General features: G+C 44.8%; 1 protein-coding gene across 1 annotated transcript in view; it reads left to right on the forward strand.

Moving 5' to 3' along the window:
* ZEB1 (zinc finger E-box binding homeobox 1) overlaps positions 1 to 23,994 on the forward strand; it is a 242,189-nt gene that overhangs the window by 914 nt on the left and 217,281 nt on the right. The gene's annotated exons all lie outside the window — the stretch shown is intronic.

The raw sequence follows: 23,994 nt of genomic DNA on the forward strand, positions 1-23,994 counted from the left end.
TCTTCATCATCATCCTCATCCTTCTTCATCCTCATCCTTCTTCATCATCATCATCATCCTCCTCCTTCTTCATCATCATCCTCATCATCCTCATCCTTCTTCATCATCATCCTCATCATCCTCCTTCTTCATCATCATCCTCATCATCCTCATCCTTCTTCATCCTCATCCTCCTTCTTCATTATCATACTTCATCATCATCCTCCTCCTTCTTCATCATCATCCTCATCATCCTCATCCTTCTTCATCCTCATCCTCCTTCTTCATTATCATACTTCATCATCATCCTCCTCCTTCTTCATCATCCTCATCCTCCTCCTTCATCATCATACTTCATCATCCTCCTCCTCCTTCATCATACTTCATCATCATCATCCTCATCCTTCATCATCATACTTCATCATCATCATCCTCCTCCTTCATCATCATACTTCATTATCCTCCTCCTCCTCCTTCATCATCCTCCTCCTTCATCATCATACTTCTTCATCATCCTCCTCCTCCTCCATCATCATACTTCATCATCCTCCTCCTCCTTCATCATCCTCATCCTCATCCTTCATCATCATACTTCATCATCATCCTCCTCCTTCATCATCCTCATCCTCCTCCATCATCATACTTCATCATCCTCATCCTCCTCCTTCATCATCATACTTCATCATCCTCATCCTCCTCTTCTTTCATCCTCCTCCCTCTTGATCATACTTCATCATCCTTATTCTCCTCTTCATCATCATCCTCATCTGCCTCCTTCATCATCCTTACTATCCTCATCATCCTCCTCCATCATCATACTTCATCATCCTCATCCTCCTCTTCATCATCATCCTCATCCGCCTTCTTCATCATCCTTACCATCCTCCTCCTTCATCATCCTCATCATCATTCTCCTCCTCCTTCATTATCTTCCTCCTTCATCCTCATCCTCCCTCCTCACCATCATCCTCCCCTCCTTCATCATCCTCCTCCTCCTCCCTCATCATCATCCTCTTCCTCCATCATCATCATCCTTGTCCTCCTTCATTATCCTCATCATCCTCCTCATTCATCCTCATCCTCCTACTTCATCATCATCCTCATCCTCCTTCATCATCATCATCCTTCCCCTTTCTTCATCATACTCTCCTCCTCCTCCTTTATCCTCCTCCTCCTTCATTATCCTCATCAATCTCCTCCTTTATCATCATCCTCCTCTTTCATCATCATCCCAGGCTGACCTGAGCCCACCCCCCATCCTCATAATTCCTCTGCTAGCTGCTTCAGAACCTCTTACAGACAGGGAGTCATCCCTACTATACAGGAGTACAGCTGACAACCCCCCCCCCCCCCGCCCTCTGCATACAGGACAGCTGGTTGCTCTTGGCAACAGCTCCACCCCCTTCACTCCCCATCATCCCCACTGAGGGGCCACTGACAGCTAGACAAGAGGATCTGCAGCAGCTGCTGGGCAATGTTTTTGTTTCCTGCTGTGACAGCTGTGAGTGGCAGATCCCCATGGAGAGCAGGAGGAGGAGGAGGAGGGGTACTATTTGTAGTAGTTGTAGTAGTATTAGGAGGAGGAGTACTATTAATAGGAGGTGTAGTAGTAGTAGTAGGAGGAGTATTAATAGGAGGTGTAGTAGTATTAGGAGGAGGAGTACTATTAATAGGAGGTGTAGTAGTATTAGGAGGAGGAGTAATAATAGGAGGTGTAGTAGTATTAGGAGGAGTATTATTAGAAGTTGTAGTATGAGGAAGAGAAGTATTAGTATTAGGAGTAGTGGTGATATTGGAAGGGGAAGTAGTAGTATTAGTAGGAGTTGTAGTAAAAATAGGAGGAGAAGTATTAGTAGGAATTGTTGTAGCATTAGGAGGAGTATTAGAAGTATTAGTAGGAGGAGGAGGAGCATGAATAGGAGTAGTATTAATCAGATGCATAGTACTATTAGGAAGAGGCGTATTAGTGGGAATAGTAGTTCAAAGTGGTAGTATTATGAGGGGGAGTATTACAAAGAGTAATATCAGGAGGGGGAGAAGTAGCAATAGCATTAGGAGGAGGAGTAATAGTAGGAGGAGTATTATTAGAAGTAGTAGTAGTATTGGGAGTAGTAGTAATAGTATTAGGAGTAGTAGTAGTAGAAAGGGTAGTACTAGAAAGACTAGTAGTTGTATTAGGAGGAGAACTATTATTAGTAGTAATTAGGTGGAGGAAGAGTATTAGTAGGAGCTGTAGTAGTATTGGGAGGAAGAGAGTAATATTAGGAGTAGTAGTAATAGTAGGAGGTGTAGAATTAGTACTATAAGGAGTAGGCGTATTAGGAGTAGTAGTAGTATTAGTAGGAGGTGTAATAGTGTTAGTAGTAGTATTAGGAGTAGTAGTAGAAGGGGGAGTATTAGAAAGACTAGTAGTAGTATTAGGAGGAGGACTATTAGTAATAGCATTAGGAGGGGGAAGAGTATTAGTAGGAACTGTAGTAGTATTGGGAGGAGGAGTAGTAATAGTAGGAGGTGTAGTATTAGTACTAATGGGAGTAGTAGTATTAGGAGTAGTAGTATTAGTAGAGGAGTAGTAGTATAAGTAGGAGGTATAGTAGGGTTAGTAGTAGTATTAGGAGTAGTAATATTGGGAGTAGTAGTAGCCCCAGGCCGGAGGACACATGATTATTATTATTTTTTTCTCATGGACAGGTGACCTGAGATGATGGGTTATCATTCCTCTCCCTTCTTTGGCTTCATCCCAGGGTGCTCCCTGCTCCTCAGCCATTTGGGGAGGGGAGTACTGAGTTTTGGGCACTTTTAGAGGTCCCCCCCTCCCCCGATAATCAGGAAGAAGGCCACTGCTTGCCATGGCACAGTCTCCTGTATGGAGAGACTTGTGGTGTCCTCCAGGTGGAGGCTTACTTTGGGTGGAGGCCAGGAGACGGGCTGAGTAAAGTTTCTCCTCCAGTACCTGCCTGTGTACAGAGGGGGGGGGGGGTGTCCTTATTTTAGGTGGAGGCCAGGAGACGGGCTGAGTAAAGTTTCTCCTCCAGTACCTGGCTATCTACAGAGGGGGGGGGGTGTCCTTATTTTAGGTGGAGGCCAGGAGACGGGCTGAGTAAAGTCTCTCCTCCAGTACCTGGCTGTCTACAGAGGGGGGGGGGGGGTGTCCTTATTTTGGGTGGAGGCCAGAGATGGGCTGAGTAAAGTTTCTCCTCCAGTACCTGGCTGTCTACAGAGGGGGGGGGGGGGTGTCCTTATTTTAGGTGGAGGCCAGGAGACGGGCTGAGTAAAGTTTCTCCTCCAGTACCTGGCTGTCTACAGAAGGGGGGGGGGGGGTGTCCTTATTTTAGGTGGAGGCCAGGAGACGGGCTGAGTAAAGTTTCTCCTCCAGTACCTGGCTATCTACAGAGGGGGGGGGGGGGGTGTCCTTATTTTAGGTGGAGGCCAGGAGACGGGTTGAGTAAAGTCTCTCCTCCAGTACCTGGCTGTCTACAGAGGGGGGGGGTGTCCTTATTTTGGGTGGAGGCCAGAGATGGGCTGAGTAAAGTTTCTCCTCCAGTACCTGGCTGTCTACAGAGGGGGGGGGGGGTGTCCTTATTTTAGGTGGAGGCCAGGAGATGGGCTGAGTAAAGTTTCTCCTCCAGTACCTGGCTGTCTACAGAGGGGGGGGGGGGTCCTCTGGCAGAAAGGGGGCCCCTTCTTTTCTTCCTCCGTCCAGCAACGTCTCAGCCTATATAAGGGAAACATTTACATTTCACACTCCGAGAGCCAGACGCCCTTTTCTACCCCCTTCCCCCCCCTCCCCAGAGTCCATGAGTTTCATCCCAGCACTGACAGTGATTGGGGGGGGGGGCACAGCCTCCTATAGGGACGGAGGAGGAAGTCCTTGTTGTGGTCCCAGTCCTCCTCATAGTTTAGTATTGGGATTTCCTGCCTTGCCAGGACTATGTAAGGGATGGGATTTTTACTGATGACCTAAGCTTGCTGCATGACAGCCCCCCCCCCCCCCCCCTTCTTGTACTTTTCACATTGCGTCTTGACATCGGCCGGCGGTTTAACTCTTGCCTGGCCGCCCCGCACCTAGATCTGGGTTGCACGGGTTAAGGAGCTGTCGGCAAGGTAAGATTGTGCAGATTAGCCGGTTTGGTTTCCTCTTTGCCGAGGCTGGGAGGGAAATAGAGGAAGAAGGGGGGCTGCTGACGACATGCGTGTGACATGTGGCCGCAGGAGCCACCCAGCACTGTCAACGTGTTTACCTGGGAGGATGCTGACGCCGTGCGGACCGTCGGCATGACGGCTCTGCAGCCAGGCAACTTGTGCAGGTAGAGGGGATGTGTAAAAAGAGATGGTGTGCGCTCCATTCCTGCACCCCCCCCCCTCCCCCTCCTGTCTGCTGCCTCCTTCTCCAGGGAAGCATTGATTTACCTCTCACAACCTGCTTTATTTTTTCCCCCCTACCTTCTGTTTTAATGCAATTTTTATAAGATGTGGAGCCGCCGCTGACAGATTGCGTCGTGCAGCCGCCCACCCACAAAACAAAAGGTGCCCCCCAGCCAAGGAGGGGGGGGGGAGAGAGAATGGCCAATCTCGTCTCAGGTATTGCGTTCTTCTCTTATTGCGCACACGGCGTTGCCCGTCTTTCCATCTGACATGGATTTGACACCGATGATCACACGCCCTGCTTCACACATAGGGGCTCCCTATCATTTCTATCTCCTTTTTAACCCTTGGTGGTGCACAGGTAGAGAAGTTACATGGCGGGTGGGAATTGTGTTCTGCATGGCCAGCGTAAGATGCCGTATTCTGATCATCAATACCTGTATGACGGTAAAGGTGCAAAAGAAAGAGGTTGTGGGTTTTAATTGAAAAAAAAAAAAAAAAAGTTATTGTTTTGAAATAAGGTTTGTTTTTGTATTTTTTATTTATTTGTTTCATTTTATTTATTTATTTATTTATTTATTTTGTTTGTTTGTTATGTGAATGAAGGAATAAACATTCTTTTCTGCTGATCCATCTAACCTGTGCTTGGCCATTGAAGTTTTAGGAAAATCCTTTTATTTTTTTTTACCTGATTGCGTGTGCGGAGCAAACTCTTTGATTGGTCAATAGGGAAAAAAAGAGGACTTTAGTAAATGGGCCCTGGTTGACTTCAGCTTGGCGTAAATGTTATTTGTGGCATTAGGCAGCAAGGTGCATTGCAGGGGGAGGGGATTAGGAAGACTGAGTAGTTGAACTTGACAGCCTGTAAACTAATTGAGAGCCGCGGCCAGCCAGAGCTCCAAACTGTCTGCATGCGAGCTGCGGGGCGATGCCATTGTTTATGCGTTTTGTAAAGCTGCATTAGAGGGGTTTTTATTACTGGCGAGGTAAGGGTGTTCCTGCCACCACCCCCCCTCTGCATCTGTAGACAGAGAATGGGGATGAGGATTAAAGCCCCGGCGTGGCATACGGTGGTAGAGTTGTGCTCGGTAGTGAAGCGCAGAATTATCTGTCTGTACAGTCCAGGAACAGGCAGGACAAATGCTATTAAAGGTCTGTACAGATACAGTGGGGGAGGAGCCCGCTGGTAAGAATGACTTGCTATTTTCTCCTTTCTAAAATGTCATTCGGTGGATGAGGTGATGCTGACCTCCAGATAGAAAGAAGCCTATCAACTGCTCACAAGTCGCCTTGTATACAGGCAGCGGAGGCAGGAAATAAACAGGTGCTAAAAAAATATATATATGTAACACGCATACAGGTGTTAAAAAAAATAAATAAATATATATATATATATATATAACAGGCATACAGGTGCTAAAAAAATATATATATATATAACTCGCATACAGGTGTTAAAAAAGTGTATCGGAAATAGATGTTAAAATTTATATATATTTATATATATATATATATATATATATATATATATATACATACATACATATATATATATATATATATATATATATATATATTTTTTTTTTTTTAATACAATTGTATATATATATATATATAAATAAATATATATATACACTGTATGGGTTTGATTTACTAAGAGCAAATAGACTGTGCACTTTGCAAAGTGCAGTTACACTCTGCAAGATCAGTTGTTTCAGAGCTTAGTAAATGAGCAAAAGCTCTGCTGACCTCCATCATCCAATCATGTGCAAGCAAAAATGCATTTTTTTTTTTTTTTTATTTACCTTGCACATGATTGGGTACTTTAAAACCACCTTAACATTTTAAAATAAAAGCAATCATTTACTGAACACTATCATTACATGTATTACCTGCATACGGTCTACTAAGACATTAGGGTTGATTTTAATAAAGGCAAATAGATTGTTCTCCAGATTGTGCTGCAGGTGCTCCAGAGTTTAGTAAATGGGGAGGAGCTCTGCTGACTTCCATCATCCAATCATGTGCTAGCAAAAATGCAGTTTTCTTTTTTATTTTCCTTGCACGTGATTGGGTACTTTTTGCAAAGTGAAGCTCTACCTTATTTACTAAGCTCTGGAGTAAATGCACTTTGCAAAGAGCATTATTTGCCTTTAGTAAATCAACCCATATGTGTTTGTGTGTATATATATATATATATGAAATAAACAGGTGTTCAAAAAAGTGTATAGGAAGTGGATGTTAAAATAAAAATGATATCATGTGATTTATATGTCATTCGTGGATAAGGCGATGGTGACCTCCAGCTAGCAGCTGGAAACTGCTCAGAAGTGGTCTTGTATATGAGTAATAAGGGCAGGAATTAAACAGGCGTTTAAAACAAATAAATAGGAAATAGATGTTAAAAAAAATAATAAATCTATATTTATATATCTACATCTGTCAAAATAGGTGAACTACACGTCCTGTGTATTGGGTGCTGGGAAAAGGCAGGCTGCAATCTGCTACTACTTTACCATTGCAATGGGTCACCACATTCCTACATTTTTTGTTTAAAAGTTACTTTTTACAATTTTTGGGAGTGCAATGACCGATTGGTGTGTGTGTGTGTGTGTGTGTATATATATATATATATATATATATGAAATAAACAGGTGTTAGGCCCCTTTAACACCAATCCACTGCAGTTGCCCTGCAGTGCATTTCAGAAAATGCACCAAAACCTCCTGATCTGATGGAAGTCTAATGGCAGCGGGTCAGTGTGAAAAGGGCCTTAAACTAGTATATAGGAAATAAATAGATCTTAAAAAAAAATATATAAATATATATATATATATATATATATATATATATATATATATATATATATATATATATATATATATACTATATCTCTAAGGTACTTGAATAACATGTTAATAGGTGTGTGTGAATACACTTATCCAGCATACAACCAAGGTGGCAGTTTATTTTCAGGAAATAGTCATACAACTGCTATTTATTTGCATTGACTTCCAGTGGCAACTGTTTCAAAATGTTGAATATTGCAACTCTAGGTATCTTTTACATTTTTAGAAGGCGTGAATGTAGCTTTATTTTTGCATAGGAGTCCAGTAGGCCTTCAAGCACATGACACATGTATGTACAGCACATATATCTGATATCAGATCTTACTTTTATACAGCGTCATACTGTCTGCTTTAAGCCGGCCATACATGGATCAAAGTTTGTCTGGTTCAGCAGGGACTGGCCAATGTTTGATCCATGTATGGGCGAGATTTTGTACAGAAGTTAATCTACCGATTGACGCCCTGATGGAAAATTTCTGCTCAATTGATATGTGGATGGGGGATACAAGTCATTTATTTTTATTTTTTTGTTTAAGCCACTGAGCAAGCAACCCACCCAATATATCTGACTCCAAATCTGATTGGTTGATTTGATTTGCTGCACTTCAGTTCAACTTTGCTGTTTCTTCTTCCTTCTTTTATTGTGTTCCTGTTAAATGGCTGCTATTTAAAGCAAAAGTCCATTTTAGTTAAAAAAGAAAAATAAAATCTTCCTTTCTTATTCTTACCTGCTTTGATTCTCCGAATACGGAGACAGGCCTTTGCTATAACTAGCATTTTTTAAAGAAGTCATCCATCTGTAAAAACTAGACACTCATTCGATCGAATCTAAGGACAGTGTTGAGGATGCCTAAAATTTGTAGCTCCTCTGGATGAACTTCTGGGGAAATCAGTGACACTGAGGAAATGAGATTTCTGGGGTTGTTGTGTTCATGTTGTTAGAACACCACCAAAGTCAGCGTGGCTGAAAGAAAAATACTGTTTGGAGGTTTTATAAGATGACAGCTAAATGCCAGTTGAAATGAAACAATTATGTTTTAACACGGGAACGACAAATCCCAGGCGCCAGGTCGCCATTGCGACTAGAACATCGCCTCCTGGTGCCTGGCTTTTGTCACCACATTCACTGTTGGTTGGAATCATTACAGGAGCGCAGTCAGCGAGCCGCAAGTCCAAGGCACAACAGCTGCTGCTCTCCGAGACTTAAATCCTTATTCTGCTGCTATAGGCTGGGAGGGCAGAGCGTTGGGCTGCCATTGACTGGATGATTTCTGTTGGGCGGGTTCTTATGCCAGACGGCACGGGTCACCATTGGCTGGAAGTTTCATGTGGGTAGGTTCCTATGCGGGGCAGCATGTGATGCATGGAGGCTACAAAATTATTACAGATTGGGGATACTTCATGCTGATCTCTACTGGAGGTGATTGTAGCCCTATCTCTGCTAATTTCTGTTAACAGAGACTGGGGTGGGGGCAGGGCCATCCTATTAAATGGGCACACCTGAGTGATGCCCAGGTGCATGGGGGGTGCCCATGATGAGGTCTGTGTTGGGGGTTCACTGGCAGTTTGGTCACTGGTAACACTCTGACCTCTGGTGACACCTTTCACCCCTCTCCCTGATCCCCCCCTCTCTCACCCACCCCCATCTCTAACCCCCCCACCCCTCCCCTCTCTCACCCACCCCTCTCTTTCACTCACCCTTAACCCCCTCTCTCTCTCTCTTGCCCCTTCCCTCTCTCACCCCCCTCTCTCACTGCCCCTCATCCCTTTTTTCTTACCCCCCCTCTCACCCCCTCACTCCTACCCCCCTTCTCTCTCAACCCCCTCACTCTTACTCCCCCTCACACTTCCCCTTACCCCCTTTCTCTCACTTGTCCTCTCTCTCTCTCTTCCCCTCCCCCCTTTCTCTTACCCCCTCACTTCTACCCCCCCTCTCTCACCCCCTCTCTCTCTTACCCCCCCACCCCTCTCTAACTCCCCCTCTTTTACCTCTTTTTTCTCTCTCACCCCCCCCCCCTTTCTCTCTCTCTCACCTCCTTTTTGCTGCCAGCCTATAAACCCTGATGTAACAGCATTATGTTTGGGTTATTGGCTGGCCGCTCTGCTGTAAGTTTGGGGGATTAGGGGGCGCAAACTACTGGCCTTGCCCCAGGCGCTTACAACCCACGCTACCTTAAAAAACCTGGCTCCTAACTTATTTGTCTGGCTCCTGGATTCAAAACAAATTTGTCAAGAACCTTTTATAACAGCATCAAGGTACAAAATGTAGCAGAGCTTGTTGTACCGATTGTTTTAGGACAAATGTTCCTTTAAATCTAAAATCAAAGAAAACCATTCATCAGATTTACTAATGAAAACGGAGAAGCCATTCTGATGGATAGTATTAATGTGTATATATATATATATATAAAGCCCAAACATTTTTTTCCCATTTTGCATAGTGTGTAGGGAATGAAGCAGAACTACACTGCATCTGAGCAGCACAAACCAAAAATGCTACGTAATTCATGTTTAATATTCAAAGCAAACTCCCCAATCCATTCATGTCTCCGTGTTTTATTTTGCTGAGAAATCACTTTGAAAAACTTCCATCCAGCATTTGTGGCTGTGCCATATTAAGTAAGGGCAGGTGAATTTACTTTCAGGAATCTGGAATCCATCTGCCCTTAGCTCAGGCATGCAGGGGGGGCTGCTTAGTTGAGAAAGCCCCCTCCCTTCTGAAAACTTCTGGGATGTATGACATAATGTGCCTAGGCCTGGAAAACAGGAAATAACTAAAGAAATGTTAAAACAAGTAAATATGATATCCTTTCCTATCTATTTACTAATGCTAGCAGCATGAGGATTCAAATAATCAATGTTGACTGAGAGAGTGAAGTTTGGATTTAGCACAATAGGGCCAGTTTAGACAGGAGTCAGTTATCCTTCCAGCATGTGTTTGGAGTGGTAAAGGAAACTTGGGAGTACCCGGGGTAACCCATGCAAGCATAAGGAGAAAATACAAACTCCATGTAGATCGTGTCCTGGCCATGATTTGAACCAAGGACTCCAGTACTGCAAGGCATAAGTGCTAAGTAAGCCAGCTAGGTAGATCATGATGATATTTTGGCGTTCTCTCTTAAATATTGACATCATTTATTAGTAAGTGGCTCACTATTGATCTCACTAAAAACTATTGGGTGTGAAATGAGGTGGGCACGCCTTCTACTGGTACAGGGGAAGTCCAATTTATAATGGAAGTCAGTGAGGTCCATCTACAATTTACTTACGTGTTTTGTCAAAGTTTTCAGGGTCTGGTGTCAGTTGGTGTCCTCGCCCGGTGTCTATTTCTTTGGATATTAATGGGATGTTATATGGTCCCTCCATAAGCCTCCAGTCATAGCAGGGGTGGGATTGTACGTAAATAAAAGATATAACGGGAGGCCTGAGTCCTCCATGACTTGTGTCTTGGTGCCTCTATGGTGCTTGGTCTGTGACTTGTCTGGAACACAATCTGTAGCAGTTTTGACCGTCTACGGCGATGGCCAAGTCTGACAGATGTCGCAGGTCCAGGTGGCCTCTGGTATCATTGGAGTACAGAAGGAGTGGTAGAGTAAAAGCAATGTGATTGTCCAACAGTCAACTCTTCCAACCGGTCCTGGCGGGATTCCATACTCATGCTGATTGATGGCAGAGAAGATCCTAGACAAGCCTTGTTTGGAGGCCATCTGCCAGTGTATGGGCAATTAAAGTCATACAAGTACTTAAAGTGACAATACTGAAAATACTGTTTTCCTGGCTGATCCAGTGATTTACAGCTGAAGTATGGCAAAAAACTAATTTTTGAGCATTTGCACTGTAAAAATGAATTTCCTCTGTCCCATCTCTGGCTGATGCAGTATTTGTTATCAGCAGTTTTCTGTTGGTGTCGAACATTCAGCTCTGAGACTTGGAATTCTGGCTGCAATACACAGATCACTGTGGTCTGCTTGCTTGGCTCCTCCTCCGTTACTAAAAAGCCTTGTATTCTTTTTCAGTGAATGCAAGGCATTCTGAGGTTGGAGGAGGGGAGTTTGTGACATTTATCTGCACTTTCTCCTCCATGCACTGGTTCATTGGAGGGCTTTCGTGTCCCTTTGTCCCTCCTCCATATATTTCTGGGTTCTATGTAATATTTAAAGAGACCATGCACACAGTTCAGTACCGTATAGTGGCCAATCAGAAATTGTATTTTATGGCATCTGACAGGTGAATAACCTCACTTTGTTAGGGCTCATTCACCCCATATTCCTTGCTGTGTTTGGGCAACTATGCCCAACACAGTTCCAAAGCATAAACAGAGAGCTATTCAGCTGACACACTATTTGTTTAGTTCACCACAATGCACTGCATTGATGTGCGCATAAATAAATGTATTTATTTTTTATTTATTTCAGTTACTTATATAGCGCCGTCAATTTTCACAGCGCTTTACATATACATTGTACATTCATATCAGTCCCTGCCCTCAAGGAGCTTACAATCTAAGGTCGCTAACTCACATTCATACATACACATACCAGTGCCAAGTTAGACAGGAGCCAATTAACCTACCAGCATGTCTTAGAACAAACTGCATTTTTGCGCATCACAGTAAAAAAAAAAAAACGGTGCAATAACCTTGTCTGGTCTTTCGCGCAACACATAATGCAGCAAAAGGGTGAGCTTTAACCAGTTGCCGTCTGCTCACTCGAGCACTACTGCGGCACAGTGGCTCGTTATCGTCTGGCGACGTAGACCTACATCGCCAGACACTACCCTTTCTCGGCGGTGCATGCGCGGCGCCAGAGGCTCGCTCCCGCTGTATTCAGTCACAGCGGGAGTCGGGTCAGGGGAGGAGCAGTGGCAATCGCCGCTGCTCTTCCCCGATCGTCGGGGAATCGAGTCTGGAGATCCGCCCGCTTGTTTAAACACAAGCGGGCGGATCTCCTAAGGGACAGGCAGGGTCAGATTGCACGGTTCAGCATAGCTGAACATGCGATCTGTCCCCGTGTCACTCAGTCACCTCCCCCCCACACAAGTTAGTAAGCACCAGGCATACATTAACCCCTCCCTCTCCAATAAAATTAACCCCTTCCCTGCCAGTGTCATTTTGCAGTAACAGTGCATATATATAGCACTGATTACTGCAGTAATGTCACTGGTACCCCCAAAAGTGTCAAAAATGTCAGTCAAGGGTCCGATCTGTCCGCCGCAATGTCGCAGTCCCGCAAAAAAAATCGCAGATCGCCGCCATTACTCGTTAAAAAAAAAACACCAAAAATGACAGAAATCTTTCCCTTAGTTAGAAAACGCAATAACTTTTGCGCAAACCAATCAAAATACGCTTATTGTGATTTTTTTTAACAAACATAGGTAGCAGAAAACAAATTGGCCAAAAATTAAAAAAAAATTTGATTTTTACATTTTTTGGGGGGGAATTTCATATAAAAAATTTTTTTCAAAATTTACGCTCTTTTTTTGTTTATAGCGCAAAAAGTAAAAATCGCAGAGATGAACAAATACCACCAAAAGAAAGCTCTGTTTATGGGAAAAAAGGACGTACATTTCTTTTGAGTACGGCGTTGCACGACCGTGCAATTGTCAGTTAAAGTCGCACAGTGCCGAATCGCAAAAAGTGGCCCAGACGTAAGACAGCAAAATCCTCCGGTGGTAGAGTGGTTAATGCACACACACCACACATATGCGTCGCTGGCCAGAGGAGGCTTCTGTGTTGAGAGTGCCCTTAGACCCCTTCACATCTGGTGGTTTAGGAACGCAAGCAGAATTGCCGCGATTTTGTCCGTGATTCCAAATTGCACTGCAATAATGACAAAACACACTGTGTATGTTTGGGTGCTATGAACTTTTAATGGCACCTCGGTGCAGTTTTTCCACAATTGTCACACAATAACCGCATTGCGTGAAGATTGTCGCCGCAAAACGGAGCAGGAGCTTCATTTGGTGGACAAGCTTTGCGCAATGTAGATTGCCACGATTGCTGCCCGATTAAGGCACGACAACTGTGGCAGAACCGCACCTCGTTTGAGGTGACAAGAAAAAATTGATAAAATGAATTGCATCCAAACACGTGTGGTACGTTTTGCCACTATTGTGATTTATGCTGGCCATACACGTATAGATTTTTGGACGAGAATATTCGTAGAACATTCGTACGCACATTCTTTGAACATTTGTTGAATAGACGAATGTCGTTCGAAAATTGTCTTTTGCTTTTAACATTTGGCTGGTCATACACGTATAGATTTTCATCCGGAAATTTTCGTTTCAAGAAAATTTGTTTGATTTTCTAATCGTTAGTTAAACCGATGTCCCTTTTCGACTGCAGCGACGGGAAAATTCGTAGGGGCAGAAGGGAAAACTTTTCTCAATCAACGAATTTTCGGGCAGTGTATGTGGTTATCGTTCAGAAATTACATTCATTTTAAAATTAAATGTTAAAAGCAAATGACAATTTTCGAACGACATTCGTCTATTCAACGAATGTTCAAAGAATTGTCGTACGAATGTTCTACGAATATTCTCGTCCAAAAATCTATACGTGTATGGCCAGCATAATAGATTTTAAAATGAATGTAATTTCTGAACGATTACCACATACACTGCCCCAAAATTCATTGATCGAGAAAATTTTCCCCTTCTGCCCCTACGAATTTTCCCGTCGCTGCAGTCGAAAAGGGACATCGATTTAACCCCACTAACGATTAGAAAATCAAACGAATTTTCTTGAAACGAAAATTTCCGGATGAAAATCTATACGTGTATGGCCAGCATTAGAATCTCCCCAATTCTGCCTGCGATCCCAAATCACCAGATGGGAAGGGGGGCCCCTCGCTGCACGCTCCGAGCACAAAGACTGAGCTGTGAAATACACCTCTAATGATCAGTAGCTGGCGGGACCAGTTCCCGATCATGTGACCACTGTGACAGTTGATCACAGTGGTCACATGATCAGCTGATCTTTCCTGCGTTCAGAGCAGTGCTGTGCGAATCACATGCGATGCCTGGCATCGCTATAGTGTGATCCTGGCACTAATAAAGTAATAGAAAAATGTAAACAGTGCAATGCATTGTAACAACGCATCCCAAGTGCCCTTTCACAACAGTGGGCCCATGCATTATAGAGCGTAGTGTGAATGGGCCCCTATGGTAATAGTTGCCAGCTCTGCAGACTTTTATCATGCCATTTTTGTTTTCTGATCTGGTGACAGTGGGGGATTTGGGAGTAGAAGAAGTGAATTTGTGTTCAGTGTGGTGTATATAATGTTGGCAGTAGAGAGTGTAGAATATTTTTCTGTAGTGTAGGTGTAGCACACTCATAGAGAGCGAAGTGTATCAGTAAACAGCCCCTGGCTCCTATCTCCAGCTCGCAGGCTCTGTGGGCCGTCACCAAATGTGTTCTAGACCGTTAACTTCAAGGTGTTAACAAGTGTCAGGATGTCAGGTGGTGCTGACGCCGGGGATACTGCATTCTTTGTTACAGCGTCCACCCCCCTCTTTACTTCTACTTTCAACTTCAGTATCATGTTCACTGGAGCTGGATTTTAAAGCCTTCATTTGGGGAATAGAGGAATTCGGCCCGGGTTAGCATTCCAGGAGCGACGTGCTGATTTCAGGCCAGGTAATAATCTGGTTTGAAAAAGGATGAAAAAGATTCTTTTGCACTGAAAGCGAAAAAAGCCGAGTTTCCTCTTTGACCTTCGATTTGAATACAATGCAAATATTGACGGGGTTCTGAACTGCTGAGTTTTCGAAGTTCTGTTTTGTTCATAAGATTTTCCGTCTACGTGGGCCGGCTTTATTTAGCTTATAAAATATTACGTTTTTTTGTAGATGTGTATGACACACGCTGACTTTATATATCTCCTGGGAGATTCAGTGCTGAGAACTCCTCAGCTCTACCCAACCCCCCCCCCTGTCATGGAGTCTCACTCCACGTGTTATAGAAAGGGCATTTAGGGTCCATTCACATCTTTGCCCAACTCATAGACAAGGTAGGTTGCCTTATGTCCTTTTAGGTCAGTTCACAACAGTGCTGTACATTGGTGTGCGCTGGAACAAAGTTGGACTAATTGCATTTTTGCGCACAATGCACAAACGAATGACCGTACTCCCAAATGCTACAAGATCTGGAACCCCCGATTCACATTTGTGCGGCTGCAGGGATCGCATGTAATATCGGAGCGCACTGCTCCTTCATTACATGCGATCTCCTTGGCGGATGCAAATTCAGCCATACACTTTGTATGGCTAAATTCGCACTGCACCCGCACAAAAGACGCACAGGACCCTTTTTTTCAGCCGCATCAGGATCGGATCGCATAGTGGTTCACACTTGTGCGATCCGATCCTGTGCAAACTGTCAGATCCCACTGTGATATGCGATCAAACTGGGGGTGTCGTTAACATTTCATTGACACCCCCTGCGTATCGCATATGGCAGTGTGAACTGCCTCTTGTGCGGATGCGATGCGGGATTAGGCTGCGAATTCGCAGCCTTCCCGCATCGCACAAGTGTGAACCGGCCCTGAATGCAGTAAAATCATCCAACAAACAGAATCAGGGCCGGTTCACACTTGTGCGATGCGGGAAGGCTGCGAATTCGCAGCCTATTCCCGCATCGCATCCGCACAAGAGGCAGTTCACACTGCCATATGCGATACGCAGGGGGTGTCAATGAAATGTTAACGACACCCCCAGTTTGATCGCATATCACAGTGGGATCTGACAGTTCGCACAGGATCGGATCGTACAAGTGTGAACCACTGTGCGATCCGATCCTGATGCGGCTGAAAAAAAGGGTCATGTGCGACTTTTGTGCGGGTGCAGTGCGAATTCAGCCATACAAAGTGTATGGCTGAATTCGCATCCGCACAGGAGATCACATGTAATGAAGGAGCAGTGCGCTCCGAATTACATGTGATCCCTGCAGCCGCACAAATGTGAATCGGGGCTCAAGGAGAGTTGATGATGCTTGTCAGAAGAGCATGGAGCAGCGTTATCTCCCTTCTGTGCTGCACTATGTTACAATGAGCGACTACACCTTACCACAACACACTGCGCTGCATTGAAATAAAATAAACATTTTGTGGCATATCAATAAAGTTAAAAAAAGGTAAACAGTGTATCATGATGTAACAACTCATTGCACTGTCCCTTTTGCGCATTCCCTACTGCGCATTACCCAGAGCATAAAGTGCGCCCACGGGTATGAATAGGCCCTTATTGTACTTTCTGTAATTCAGAATAAATGGAAGATCCAGCAATGAGACTTGTTAAATGCGGTGCCCTCTCAATGCACAATGCAGGGTAATAGCCCTGCATTGTATGCTATGATGCCAAGGGAAGGCCCACAGACCGGAGCTTTGGGGAGAAGAGGGCAGTGCCAGAACAGGGGTTAGGATAAGTAATACTGTCTCTTGTTCTACCCCTTAGACATAGTAAGCATTTAATCCTTTTTAGTGGGGAGGGCACTGCAATGGTAGATTTTGACTAATTCTCAGAGTTGGGCTGTAACTAGACTAGCATTGTCGGCTTCCCTTTAGAGCAGAACTTTTTTTTGGGTTAACTGCTCGTTTTTGTCTAGGGATTGCAGAGCAGAGATATACTTACCTAATCCACCGATCCTACCAGCGCAAGACCGGACCATGCAACTCCTGCTCCTGATTTTGTTTTTGCTCAGGAGGTGTTGAAGACACTTGGATCAGCATGATAGTCAGGAAAGTGGCAGGGGGTTGGCAGTGCTAGCTTCTATATTTCACTCAGAGAGTTTCACGTCTTTTGTGATTTTAGCAAAAATATGGCCATCCTAATTGTGCTGTATGATACGTTCTCCAGACCATCTCTCTATGTGTACACTGTGCTGTTCATGGCCCACTCCAGACTGCCTCGTTCTTTATGCTGTGCACCATTTTACATACTCCTCTCATACGCCACAGTGGTCCTCTCGTGCTCCAGGCTGGTTCTGCTGTGTTCAAGGATGATCCTCTCCTTCTCCAGGCTGGCCCCCTCATTCTCCAGACTGGTCCTCTCTTACGTCACGCTGGTCCTCTTCTCCAGGATGGTCCTCTCCTTCTCCAGACTGATCCTCGCCTTCTCCAGGATGGTCCTCACCTTCTCCAGGCTGGTCCCCTCATTCTCTAGACTGGTCCTCTCTTACGCCACACTGGTCCTCTTCTCCAGGATGGTCCTCTCCTTCTCCAGGATGGTCCTCACCTTCTCCAGGTTGGCCTCCTCATTCTCCAGACTGGTCCTCTCTTACGCCACGCTGGTCCTCTACTCCAGGATGGTCCTCTCCTTCTCCAGACTGATCCTCGCCTTCTCCAGGCTGGTCCTCACCTCCAGGATGGTCCTCACCTTCTCCAGGCTGGTCCCCTCGTTCTCCAGGCTGGTCCTCTACTCCTCCAGGTTGTCACTCTCTTTCTCACTGGTTCCCTCGTTCTCCAGGCTTGTCCTCTCTTTCTCCAGGCTGGTTCTCCAGGATGGTCCTCTCATGCTCCTGGCTGGTCCTCTCATTCTTCTCACTGGCCCTCTCATTCTCCACACTGGCCCTCTCCTTCTCCACACTGGCCCTCTCGTTCTCCACACTGGCCCTCTCGTTCTCCACACTGGCCCTCTTGTTCTCCACACTGGCTCTCTTGTTCTTCACACTGGCCCTCTCGTTCTCCACACTGGCCCTCTCGTTCTCCACACTGGCCCTCTCGTTCTCCACACTGGCCCTCTTGTTCTCCACACTGGCCCTCTTGTTCTCCACACTTGCCCTCTCGTTCTCCAGGCTGGTCCTCTTGTTCTCCACACTGGCCCTCTTGTTCTCCACATTGGCCCTCTCTTTCTCCAGGCTGGTTCTCCAGGATGGTCCTCTCATGCTCCTGGCTGGTCCTCTCATTCTCTTCACTGGCCCTGTCATTCTCCACACTGGCCCCCTTGTTCTCCACACTGGCCCCCTTGTTCTCCACACTGGCCCTCTCATTCTCCACACTGGCCCTCTCATTCTCCACACTGGCCCTCTCGTTCTCCACACTGGCCCTCTTGTTCTCCACACTGGCTCTCTTGTTCTTCACACTGGCCCTCTCGTTCTCCACACTGGCCCTCTCGTTCTCCACACTGGCCCTCTCGTTCTCCACACTGGCCCTCTCGTTCTCCACACTGGCCCTCTTGTTCTCCACACTGGCCCTCTTGTTCTCCACACTTGCCCTCTCGTTCTCCAGGCTGATCCTCTTGTTCTCCACACTGGCCCTCTTGTTCTCCACATTGGCCCTCTCTTTCTCCAGGCTGGTTCTCCAGGATGGTCCTCTCATGCTCCTGGCTGGTTCTCTCATTCTCTTCACTGGCCCTGTCATTCTCCACACTGGCCCCCTTGTTCTCCACACTGGCCCCCTTGTTCTCCACACTGGCCCTCTCATTCTCCACACTGGCCCTCTCATTCTCCACACTGGCCCTCTCGTTCTCCACACTGGCCCTCTTATTCTCCACACTGGCCCTCTCGTTCTCCACACTGGCCCTCTTATTCTCCACACTGGCCCTCTTGTTCTCCACACTGGCCCTCTTGTTCTCCACATTGGCCCTCTCGTTCTCCAGGCTGGTCCTCTCTTGCTCCCTGCTGATCCACTTTGAATGCCTGTGCTGTATATTATACACTCCATACTATTTTTTCTACATTTGTACCTGCTAACTTTAGAGGCTACAGCTTCTATATTTTGAAGCACAAAAGTCTGACCATGAGTCACTGGTTCGCAGTCTCCAAGCTGAAAACACTTTGGAGAGTACATGGACTAGCACACTAAGGCGTTGCAGGTGACATCACAAGCAGCAGATGTTAGGTATCAGCAGAGTTGAAGTCATCATCCTGGACCCGTAGGATGTGTCATTTTCTGTATGCGTGGGGGTGGCAGGTGAAGGGCTTCTTTTATAATGACGCTACAGTGGAAATTCAGAGTAAGACAGACTAGTTAGCTTTACCGTTCTGCTTTCTAAAAAAATACATATATCTATTTTTTTTAGCCTGTTGCCCTCCATCCAGCCACCAACAAAGATATGTGCATAGTTGTTGCCCGTCCAAGATCACCCTGCTGGGTACAGATTGAATTTCTTTATTATCAATAAACTTTTTTTGACGATTTATTCTAACATGAACACATCCTCCACCAATTGTAACGTGGATTAAGAAGTAGGCGTAGTTGGTCGGGGTGTTGAGTACTGGAAAGCAAATCGGCTCCCACTACAAGGAAAATATGAAAAGTGTCACTTAAATTTAATTGGGGTTTTTTTCGGTTATCAAGTTGCACTGTTTTTTATTTTAAATGCACATTAAAGCACCGCAGTGGTGTTTTATAAACTCGATAAAATACATGAATGTTTTTGCAGCTGCGTTTGTACAGCGTTTAAAAATGCATTTGACTGCATCAAGGTGTAAACAATCATTTAAAGTGATTGTAAAGTCTTGTTTTTTGTTTTTTTTTTTTTGAATAACAAACATGTTATACTTACCTCCTCTGTGCAGTGGTTTTGCACAGAGCAGCCCGGATCCTCTTCTTCTTCTTGGGTCCCTCTTTGCAGCTCCTGGCCCCTCCCTCCCATCGAGTGCCCCCACAGCAAGCAGCTTTATATGGGGGGCACCCGTGCTGAGCTGCAGCTCTGTCTGTCCATTCAGATATGGAGCTGCCATTTGGCCCCGCCACCTCTCTCTCCTGATTGGCTAACTGACTTTGATTGACAGCCACCAGAGCACATGGTGCCACAGCTGTGTCTCAGCCAATCAGGAGAGAGTGTTCTGGATGGCCGAGGGACTCGTGGATATTGCTGGATAGAGAGGGGGTGCAGGAGAGGGTGCTACACCCAGAAGGTTTTTTATCCTAATGCATAGAATGCATGAAGATAAAAAGCCTTCCGACTTTATATCTCCTTTAAAGTATACCTGTGCCTTTGGTTCCTGGATATTGCAGGAATAACTAGCCGGCCTTCGCACATCATACTATCTGTATGTGAGGGATGGCAGTGACTCAGCGGTGGGTGTGTTTGGGAATTTTCTCCTGTATTTCAAAGAGGGGCTCTCAGATCACCTTGGTGTAAGGCAGGGGTGTCAAACTCAGTTTTATCAAGGGCCGCATCAGCATTATGGTTGCCCTTAAAGGGCCGGTTGTATGTGTAAGTCTTTATCAGTTTACCCAGGGTTTTTTGTCTGATAGAATAGCTGCAGGAACTCAACCACACCCTCCGCTGATGATCCACATCAAGCAGAGCAGTGGGAGGATCTTAAAGGGGCAATAAATACCAGGAGTGCATTATGCAGAGTTTAGGGGTGCCCTATGTACAGAGTGCAGGGTTAAGGAGTGCACTACATATAGAGTGCAGGATTAAGGAGTGCACTACATATAGAGTGCAGGGTTAAGGAGTGCACTACATATAGAGTGCAGGGTTAAGGAGTGCACTACATATAGAGTGCAGGGTTAAGGAGTGCACTACATATAGAGTGCAGGGTTAAGGAGTGCACTACATATAGAGTGCAGGATTAAGGAGTGCACTACATATAGAGTGCAGGATTAAGGAGTGCACTACATATAGAGTGCAGGATTAAGGAGTGCACTACATATAGAGCGCAGGGTTAAGGAGTGCACTACATATAGAGTGCAGGGTTAAGGAGTGCACTACATATAGAGTGCAGGGTTAAGGAGTGCACTACATATAGAGTGCAGGATTAAGGAGTGCACTACATATAGAGTGCAGGGTTAAGGAGTGCACTACATATAGAGTGCAGGGTTAAGGAGTGCACTACATATAGAGTGCAGGGTTAAGGAGTGCACTACATATAGAGTGCAGGGTTTAGGGGTGTGCTATGCACAATATGCAAGGTTCAGCTCTTTTGGCTGTCCACATCTAACGTCCACCCTCCTTGCCTCTGACCTCTGCACCATCCCCCCCCCCCCCCCAGTTCCCTCACATCTCACCTACCTGGCCCGGCTCTAGTAACTCTTGGCAGTGTGGGCGGCTCCGCACTTCTCTCTCACTTGCAGGAAGATCATTGGTTGGAATCTCTGCAACCGGGCACAGATAGGGATCACAGGCAGCTTAGAACGTGATGCCCCATCCCACACATCACCTGCCATCTGAGTCTTCCTTGTCCCTGCCATCTGTGCAGGACAGGCAGGGATCTGTGAGAGTTTCCACCACGTTTCAGCTGGAAAAAAGCCCTGGGTGCGAGGGCCACATGAAGGCCTTATGTTTGACATGTTATATAAGGTATTACTTTCTAGCCAGCCAGCTACAAGATTAAAAGTAGATTTCCCATCAGGTAGTCTGCATTTGGTTTGAAAGTTTCAAAGCAGTATTAACCACTTCAGCTCTGGAAGGTTTTATCCCCTTCATGACCAGGCCATTTTTTTTTTTGCAATTTGGCACTGTACTACTTTATGTAATCAAACAAAATTTCTGTAATTTTTTTTTCACACAAATAGAGCTTTCTTTTGGTACTATTTGATCACTACTGTTTTTTTTTTTTTTTTTTTTAATACCTTATTTTAAGGTTACACATGTTAAGTACAGACAACTCAGTAAAGGCATGTCTAAAAAGAAACCTGTACATACAGTAGATGGTCAAAACAGCAATAAGCCATTGCATTCTATAGGATGCATATATGCGTATGAAAAGGTGACCTGGAATACCAGGTACTAGGGAGTCTCTTTATTCCATGTGACATTTTACACAGTAGACACCGATAGTGTATAACAAAAATGGGTTTTTATTTTAATTTTTTGCAATATAAATTACATTTTACAAAAAAAAAAAAAAAAATTTCTTCAAAAGATTTTGGCCAAAATGTATTCTGCTACATGTTTTTGATAACAAAAATCCCACTAAGCGTATATTGATTGGTTTGCTTAAAAGATATAGCGTCTACAAACTATGGTGTATTCTGCATATACTAGAACTTTTTTTTATGTATTCTGTTAATGGCGGTGATCAGTGACTTCTAATGGGACTGCAATAGTGTGGCGGACAAGCTGACAATAACTGACACATGGGGGAACTGACTAACTGACATCACCAGTGCCATTATTACAGTGCTGAGTGATAATACAATATACACTGTCACTGTACTAATAATATTGGCTTGGAAGGGGTTAACATTTAGGGCGATCAATATGTGCCTAACTATTAGTAATGCGTTTACAGTGTGCTACTTTTACTAAGAGATCTCTCAGTTTCTCCCCTCTGCTTTGAAGAGATTGCTCCCACTTTACACAGATCTGTATTGTTTATCATGCGCTCATGAACGTGCCCTGAACCCGGAAGTAGGCAGTAACATATTGGTACGTGGCTTTGCCTACCCGGGCTGCTCGCCCGCAGAACATTGCTGGTAGGTGGTCTGGAAGTGGTTATTCTCAACTTTTTATCTTTCCCCTATATTGAAGCTTATAAGTCTTATTTCTAGGTACCTTCAAAACCATCTAAAGATGGGCCATTTAGGAGATTGAGATATCAGTTCCAGCTAATGATGTCACTGACACATGTGCAGTACCCTGTGCATTCATAAAACTCTGCCTGTGCCGTGATTGCAGAGAGCGCCATGTCATGATAGTAACTCGTGTGCGCATGCGTGGGAATGATGTCATCGCAGCCTGACCCGGGGCCTGTTTAATAAACACGGCAGACCGCTGTTCTGTCAGTTATGAACACAGGGATCCTGTGTTCCTCTTATTTAGGAACACAGGTCTCTGTGTTCATGCAGAAAGCCCATCCCCCCCCCCCCCCCACAGTTAGAAAACAACCCCCTAGGCACACATTTAACCCTTTGATTGCCCCTGGTGTTAACCCCTTTCCTGCCAGTGTCATTAGTACAGTAACAGTGCATATTTTTAGCACTGATTACTGTAGTAATGTCACTGGTCCCCCCAAAAGTGTCAAAAATGTCAGTTAGGGGTCCGATCTGTCCGCTGCATGGTCGCAGTTCCGCAAAAAATCGCAGATCGCCGCCAATACTAGTAAAAAATAAATAAATAAATATGACATAAATCTATCCCCTAGTTTGTAGATGCGATAACTTATGCGCAAACCAATTAAATACACTTATTGGGATTTTTTTTTACCAAAAATATGTAGCAGAATACAAATTTGCCTAAAATGAAGAAAAAAATTGATTTTTTTTAAAAAAAAAATTTGGGAATGTTGCATAGCAGAAAGTAAAAAATATTGTTTGTTTTTTTCAGAATTGTCCCTTTTTTTTTCGTTTATAGCGCAAAAAATAAAAATTGCACAGGTGATCAAATCCTACCAAAATAAAGCTCTATTTGTGGGGAAAAAAGGACATCAATTTTATTTGGGTACAGCGTCGCACGACCGCGCAACTGTCAGTTAAAGTAACGCAGTGCCATATCGTAAAAAGTAGCCTGGTTATTAAGGGGGCAAATCCTTCTGGTCCAGAAGTGGTTAATTGTTAATTTCTCATTTTTGAGTGCAGAAGATGCTACTTTTACAGGGCGGTGATGTGGAATAACACTGGGGTCACCACAATAGGACACCCCAATATACACAGAAGACATGGGATCTCCGTAGTAATCCAGATTACAGATCCCAATGGTATTTTGTGTAGGTGTGTTCCTGTTGTCCCCTCTTGTGAGATCGCCAAATAGTATAAATTTAAATCCGCCGGCTGTGCTTACGTTCCAGGAATAGCAACATACCGGAGAGTAGAGGACATATTATAAATAGAACGGCGGTGAAGCAGTCAGGAGGGAGGACGACTTTTTCAGTGGGTCTTTCTTCTTCTGCATGCTGGACCCCAACCTG

Source organism: Pelophylax lessonae, assembly GCF_965119305.1.
Source record: "Pelophylax lessonae genome assembly, chromosome: 5".
Lineage (NCBI taxonomy): Eukaryota > Metazoa > Chordata > Amphibia > Anura > Ranidae > Pelophylax > Pelophylax lessonae.